At 54.8% G+C, this 7,900-nt stretch overlaps 1 non-coding gene across 1 annotated transcript; it reads left to right on the forward strand.

Annotated features, from left to right (window-relative positions):
- The first annotated feature begins 1,148 nt into the window (after positions 1-1,148).
- LOC138849904 (U6 spliceosomal RNA) lies at positions 1,149-1,253 on the forward strand. The gene has a single exon (XR_011389091.1). It is a non-coding gene; the product is annotated as a U6 spliceosomal RNA (small nuclear RNA).
- The last annotated feature ends 6,647 nt before the right edge of the window (positions 1,254-7,900 follow it).

Raw genomic sequence — 7,900 nt, forward strand, 5'->3', positions numbered from 1 at the left:
TTTCAAAGAAAAGCTTCTATGGAAGCTCTATAGAGAAATGAGATCAGCAAGGGGAGGTGGTGTCCTGGCTCCTGTCTCAGTGCAACCCCTCCCACTGCAATCCCCTGCCCTGACCTCCCCGTGGAAGCTGAGAACTAGCTGCCCTCTCATTGTGCCCGTGGTGTACTGTGGCTTGCCGAGCTTCAGAGAGGAAGGGTAGCCCTGCTGGTCCAGGGCTGCTCCCAGCTCCCCCCCGCTCCCCGCCTCAAGAGTGCTGTCCTTAGTCACCAACCCCTGGCTCACTGGGGCCACACCCCTCCTCTCCCAGTTCTGAGTCCTTAGACCTGGACCTCAACCTCAGCTCACAACTCACAAAGCTACGCGACCTGGGGCAAGGAAATCGCACAGTCCAAAGCCCTCCACTTCCTCCTCTGAAGATGGGAATGAAACAAGTGGTGGCACAGTGGTGGGGCACAGTGGTGGGCACAGTGGTGGGGCACAGTGGTGGGGCACAGTTGTGGGCACAGTGGTGGGAACCAGTGGTTGCCTCTCTCCTCTTCACCTCCCCGCCTGCCCTGCTGTGGGCTGACCAGAATCAGCTGGGCGGTTCTTCTGCTGGCCTCCTCTGTAGCTGCACTTGGTGGGGGGCAGGCTGTGGTCACAGGGAAGCGATGGAGGTGTTTGGATGGCTGGGCCTCTTGCTTTCCTGGAACCTCAGTGCCCTGCTCCTCACGTGATCTTTCCTGGGCTCCTCAGAGATCTCAGATGCACAAACATGGGAGCTTCCAGGCCTTCTTCAGGCTGGGACCCAGCAGAGGGGCATAGTCTCCCTTCTGTGGCATTTTGTTGGCTGAAAATTCAGGGGGAGGGAAATAAACTGCACTTCTCAGTGGGGTATGTCATGGTTTGAATATTTGTGCTTTGGTCCTCGTAAAGTCTGGTGTTTGTGGTCCTAAGAGGGTAGAGGCTTACTCCAGTGACAGCATCTTTGGGAAGTGACTGTGTTGGGTTAAGTCTTTAGGGCAGAGCCCAAGTGGCTGAATCCCGATGGCTTTATGAGGAGAGGGAGGCCAAAGACCTGTCTCTTGTTGTGTCATGGACACAAGTGACAACCTTAGCACTCTGCTGTCACCAGAACAGGACCTGTCCAAGCTTAAACTGTGAATCTTGTGCTTGCTTCGGCAGCACATATACTAAAGATTGGAAGGATACAAAGATTAGCATGGCCCCAGTGCAAGGATGACACGCAAATTCATGAAGCGTTCCATATTTTTTAGCTATGGGACTCCAAATTCCATTTTGTTGGCAGGTACTAATGCCATCTTACATGTTAAAGTGATCATATTAAGTGTCAAGAAGATCACATAAATAAGACAAATGTCTGCTAATAACAATAGATAGAACTAAAAAGGAGAGAATGATCCAACATGGGAAGGAGGCCACACGGCAGACTCATAGAATGACAAATGCCTTAAATAGCACTCTGACCTCAGAATCAGCCCTTAAGGCATTGGATCTGGCTGGAAAGCCCATGAGAGCATTTCAGGCATGGAAAGCCAAGACACTGTGGCAAAAACTGATCTACATGAAGTATCTCTGTGAGTGAGATCCCAGTGGAAAGAAGTGGCCATCAAAGAAGGATGTACTTTTTTCTGAAGGGAGGAGAGAAACTCCACTTTGCTTATGGCCATGTCTAAATACTGATGGAGTCTATGGACTCAAAAGGCTCCCATAGCCTTGGCAGCTCATGACAAGAGCATCGGGTGATCAATAACATCATAAATAAGAGTGTCAGTTATTAAATCAACAACAGAAGACACTGTGCACTTGCTCCCCATGTAGGAACTCTGTCCTTAATGTGTTGCACTATGCAAATTAATGGTGAAACTAGTACTCAAACAGTACTTTATACTTTGTGTATCTGTGTGGGTGCAAACTGTTAAAATCTTTACTTAGTATAGAGTTGATCTTCTATATATCAAGATAAGTAAAAAAGAATCTTAATGAAGAATGGGATGGGAGAGGGAGTAGGAGGTGGGACGGTTTAGGGGTGGGAGGGAAGGTATGGGGGGAAAGACTGCTATATTCCAAAAGATGTACCTATCAAATTTATATTTATTAAATAAAAGCTTAAAAAAAGGACTATGAATCTCCATGAGCCAATGTAGACTGCCTTCCCTGAAAAGGTTGAACTAATTCAGGTTTTCTGTTATAGTAATGAAAAGCCGGCTGCTACAAGGAATGACCAGTTGTTTTATCATCTTTAACCCTCTCAACTCTCTGTGAGCTTGGGCAGGAAGATTCCTTGATCACTGCAGTTTTCCAGCTGTGCTCATCTGTGAGGCCTAAACCCAGGGGAAGCCCTTGGAATAGTGCCTGGTACACGGTCAGCCCTCCCATGTTAGCTGGTGGTATTTTTATTTCTGATGTACACGCCTAGCACAGTGCTGAGTGGCTGCTGGGGGTGGTAACTCTCCAAGAGGAGTGGCAAACACAGTGTATACTCCTGATAATAAATAATCTAGTTCATGAGATAAAATTAACACATGCAGGGATCAAAGTGCTAATTCAAGGCACAGTGTAATTAAGGAGCCCACAAAGGGTACAGATCACACACACCTGAGGAATTTGCAGGACAAAGAGATTGGACGAGGGCTGTGTGGCCACTGAAGCCTTCCCCAAGGGAGAGGCTGCCCTGGCGGGGCAGGCTAGTGCAGTGGTTAAGAGCATGGATTCTGTCGCCAACCCCCTGTTTGTTTATTTCTTTGTTTTTTTAAAGATTTGTTTTATTTATTTGAAAGACAGAGTTACAGAAAGAGAGGTAGAGACAGAGAGAGAGGTCTTCTATCTACTGGTTCACTCCCCAATTGGCCGCAATGGCCAGAGCTGCGCAGATCCGAAGCCAGGAGCCAGGAGCTTCTTCTGGATCTCCCATGCAGGTGCAGGGGCCTAAGGACTTGGGCCATTGTCTACTGCTATCCCAGGCCACAGCAGAGAGCTGGATCGGAAGTGGAGCAGCAGGGATTAGAACCAGCACCCATATGGTATGCCAGCGCTTCAACCCACTGCGCCATAGCGCCGGTCCCCTGTTTGTTTTTAAGATTGACTTATTTATTTGAAAGGTGGAGTGCCAGAGACAAAGGGAGGGAGGAAGGGAAGGAGGAGAGAGAGGGAGAGGAGGAGAGAGAGAGAGAGGGAGAGAGAGAGAGAGATTCCATCTGCTGATTCTCTCTCCATTTTCACTCCCCAGCTGGGAGCCTGGAACTCCATCTGAGGCTCCCATATTGATGGCCGGGGCCCAAGGACTTGGACCATCTTCTGCTGCTTTCCCAGGTGCATTAGCAAGGAGCTGGAGTAGAAGTGGAGGAGCCAGGATTCTAGCCAGTGCTCATACGGGATGGCAGCACAGCAATCGGTGGCTTTACCTGTAGTACCGTGACTCTGGCCTCCAGACTCGCTGTTTTTGAGTCTTAGCTCTACCACTCTCTAGACGTGCTTCTGCGACCTTAGCTAGTTACGTAGCTTCTCTTAGCCTCCGTTTCCTTTCTGCGTGTCTATCTCGTAAGGCTCCACTGGAGAATAACTGATTTATTTCCTGCAAGGGACTGCAATGGTGTTGGACATGCGGTAAAGACTCGGAAAGCTGAGTTGACCTCATAGTCCTACAGCGAGACTTCAGCTGGTGGCGGGGAAAGACAGCGTCCCAGGAGATGGTGGCAGCGAGCATGGCGTGGGAAGGCAGTGTGCCGTGCTCAGGGACACACGAGTGTGACTCCTGTAGAGGGAGATGTTCCTGGGGACATCCCGCGTGCGCAGCAGGAGCTGAGGCAGAGAGGAAGAGAGGAGGGGGAGGGGGAGACGGCAGGAGCCCAGCCAGAGCAGCACACACTTGGACCTTATGGCAAGGGGAGCCACTGCCAGCTCTAACAAGGGAGGGGCGCCTTCTGGACTCTGTCTTGGGAAGAGTTCCCTGGTGGGGATGGGAAGGAAAAAAGTACGTGGATTAAAGGCAGGGAGAGGGCTCGGGGGCCCTTGCCACAGCCCAAGTCCCTGGCAGGGAGCTGTTGCAGCACGGTGCGAGCCCAGGGAGGGGACAGGGCCCTGCAGCCTGTGCTAGGAATGGCTGCAGGCTCCGGGGTACCCCTGCCTCCTGGCCGTGCCGCCCACCGCGGCTGGCTTCTGCCCTGGCTGCCTCCCTTCCGGGCCGGGTTGGAAGGCTGAGCTGGGGGAGAGGCCGAGCACCAGGGAAGCCCAGGACCGGCAGCACCCTCAGAGAACGCACTGGATCGCTCCCGGTCACCCAGACTCAAAGGGGGCAATTCTGGGAGCTTGGCTGTGGCCCAGAGCGGCAGACTGTGAAAAGGGACGGGCTCTGTGTGTGTGTGTGAGCATGTGTGTGTGTGACAAAGAGGGAAGGGGGGACCATATGTCCGTTTTCTTTGAGGAACAGCTGACTCCTCCAGGGGGTGAGTGCGTCGGGTAGGAGTGGCAAGTGGAGTAACAGGGTCAGGCCCACATTGGCAAACAAATGTCCCAGGGGCCGGGCCCTGTTGGGGGACCGTTTTTCTTATTTCCCAGATCCGTTCCTTCTCTCTCTCTCTCTCTCTCTCTCTCTCTCCTTTGCCATGCTTTCTTTCTCTCTTGCTCACCCTTGACCCGATCAGTTCCTCTGTCTGGGGGTCCCCTCACCGTGAGCATGCCCTCCTCCTGCCCCAGCCAGCCCTGGGGCCTCCCCTGGGCCCACACCCAACCTTCATGGCCTCTGAGAAACACTTGGGGGCAAGTCAACGCCGGAGTGCCTCCTGCAGAGCCCCCGATGGGGAGGAATGAAGGTCAAGGCCACCGCTTGGCCACGGCACTCTTTGAGTGCCAAGGCCTCTTCTCTGCTGTCCGCCTTTCTGGTGAGAAAAGCAGAGAAATTGGAGTCAGAGGGGCCTGGGTTCAAATTCCAGCCCAACCCATTACAGGCTGTGGGATTGGTAGCAAGCCGCTCGCTCATCCTGTGACAAAGACCCTAGTGACATCCGTTGCCAGTGAGCGGGCAGAATTGACGGGGGTGGGGGGGGTGGGACTGTGGGGAGGTGGGATGAGTCTCAGTGCCCAGCAAAAGCACGGTCTTTTTGTTTTCCCTCGGGCTTCTGTTCCCTTACCCCTTTTCACCTTCGTTCAGGGTAGAACTCCGCACCCAGCTTTCGCTGTGCTGGAGCCACAGCAGAGAGGAAGAGAAAGAGGCAGGAGCCCTGCTCCGGCTCCCAGGGCAGCCCCACCCCTGCCTCAGCCGGTCTGTATCCTGCAGGAAGTGGGGCGTGACCCCCTAGACCTGCGCTTTGGAACCTGTGATCTGCAGGTGCCGTGTGCGTGCCCGTGTGTGGTGCGTGCACGCTCGTGAGCCCGTGCGCATGCGCGGGTGTGAGTGGGGCGCCCGAGTCCCCCCGGCAGAATCTCGGCGGCCCCTCGCCACTCCCTCTTTTCTTCACCTTCTCGTCTCCCTCGCCGTCACCCCTCTCCCCGGGCTCCCCCTGCGGCTTGCCAGCTGCCAGCACATGACATCTCCTTTCATGTTTGGGGCTGAGCGCGGCTTTGAATGTTCGTTTGATTCCGTTAAGATAATAGCTGGTTCACTGTCAGATGCAGACTGATCAGTTAAAACCTTAATCACTGCCTGTCTCCTCACACGGCACTTATTTTTTAAGAGATTAATCCCCTCAGCCCTGCTCTAGCTCACATTGGGCTTGGAAAATAAAAAAAATAAATAAATAAAAAAGCAAGGTTTGTGTTATCCTGCTTATTATTATTGTGATGATTGTTGCCCTGTTATTCTGTGTATTAACTCCCCGTCTCTGTCCTTTCAACAGTTCCTTTCTGCCTCATCCTTCTGCTCTCCCCGTCTCCCCCTTCCTCCCCCAGCCCTGTCTCTCTCTCACACACACACACTCTGATGTGGCTCTCTTGCTGTAGTGTGAAATGCTTCCTGAGACAGATACAGAGTGTGCACAGGGGTCCTCCTTCTCTACACACACACACACGCCTGGGCCACCTGTAAACAGTGCGGCCACCGGCAAACCCGCATGGCTGGGGGCGTGGCTGCGGGCCAGTGGGCAGCGCTCCCAGCACCTGCTCTGCACCCCCTCGGACATTCAGTGCTGTGTCACCGTGGAGAAGGGCTTCAGTTTCCTCCTCTGTTACCACGTGGGATGCCTGCCGCTCATGTCGGAGGGCCTGGGTTCAAGCCCTGGTTCTGCTCCTGATTTCAGCTTCCTGGGGGTCTTAGGTCCCTGCCACCCGTGTGTGAGACCAGGATTGAGTTCTAGGCTCCTGGTTTGGGCCTGGGTGGTGTGGGCATTTGGGGAGTTAGCCAGTGCACGGGAGACCTCTCGATCTTGTGGTGCCTTCCAGATAAAATGAAAATATATACATTTTTTGAAATGGACCCAAGAAAACTCATAGGAGGGAGACTGAGCACTGAATACAAGAAGTCTCCCCAGAAGGGCGGGGCACAGAGCAGGGCTCCCCCACCCAGAGTCTACGGCCAGATCTTTCCTCGAGGCTGCCAGGACCTCCCGGAGGCTGCCCTGTCCTGCCTGGGCCATCTTTACTCTGTCACCTGTCTAGTGGACAGGCCTCACTCAGGATGGGGAAGGCGACTCTGCCTACCACCGACCTGTGAAAGTTCACTGCTACAGTTTGCACTCACAGCTAGAATCCGACCAAGGAAAGTAACCTAGGGGCCCGGGAATCCAGACCCTTGGGGTACATGACAAGGTGGAAGCTCAGAGCCAGGGCTCTTTGCCCTGGGCACACAGTGAGCTAATAACGCAGGGCTGCAACTGGAATTCGGCCCTGGTGGGCACTGTGTCAGTGCCGTCCTGCACTTACTTACTGCACACCTGCTGTGGGCCCGGCCCGAAGCCTGAGCGGACAGACTGGGTGCACAGGCCTGCTCCTGATGGCACGGCTGGCACTGCAAGGCTTTCTAGGGCTGGTAGAGTGGGCGAGATCCGGGATAGCTGGACCCCTAGGCAGGGAGATAGAGCTGAGGGTGCTGGCTGCATCCCTGGGGCTGAGGCCGTGCGGCACGGTTGGGACTTGAGTGGGATGATCTTGCAATGCTCAGGAGCTGTCTACAGCCTCCGTGTCCTTGAAGACAGAGACACGAAACACAAGGTGGAGTTTGCAGAGATCGATGCCGGTGGAAGGATGAGCATCCTGGCTGGGAGGTGCTGGAACAAGTGACCAGAGCGGCCCAGCCTCCTTCTCCCCGGTGATGTTCCTGCTTTCCTTCCCAGAGAGGCAGTCACAACCAGGATGCTGGGTTCGAATCCCTGGGCACTCGGAGCCCGGCTCAGGGGCTGGAAGAGGTGGCCTGTGAGCACCGTGCTTTGACTTGTTCCTGCCATGTCCCCCTGGGAACCAGAACCAGGCCCGGGTGGAGAACAGGGTTCAGGCGCCCCTGGCTGAAGGGACAAGCGAGAAGCCACGGGGTCCTACGGGAGCCACAGGCTGAACCACGGCTTTTCCCCAGGCCTCGGTCTCCGGTGTGCAATGAGGGCTTGGGTTGGAGCCCAAGGGATCACTGGCTCTTCTTGGGATCCGTGCAACTGACAGGGGTGGGAGTGGGCGACAGGGAGGATGAGGAGGATGGGGTGGGGATGAGGGATGAGGAAGGCGAGGAGGATGGGGCCGGAGAGTCCAGCCAATTGGCGGGGGTGGGGTGGGGAAATGGAGGCTTCGAGGGGCTCCTTTTCTGCTCAGAGGCAGGGGCTGGGAGGGGAGAGGGCGCTGGAGCCTCCCCCAGCCGCCTCCCCCAGAACAGCAGGAGGCGGCCCAGGGTTAATGGCGTGACATCCCTGCGGCAGTCTGCCCGATGGGCTTCTGATGCCTTTTCTAATTTGGCGAGCGCTGAAGATTAGAAGGCCGGGAG

Source organism: Oryctolagus cuniculus, chromosome 5 (genome assembly GCF_964237555.1).
Source record: "Oryctolagus cuniculus chromosome 5, mOryCun1.1, whole genome shotgun sequence".
NCBI classification, from domain to species: Eukaryota; Metazoa; Chordata; class Mammalia; order Lagomorpha; family Leporidae; genus Oryctolagus; species Oryctolagus cuniculus.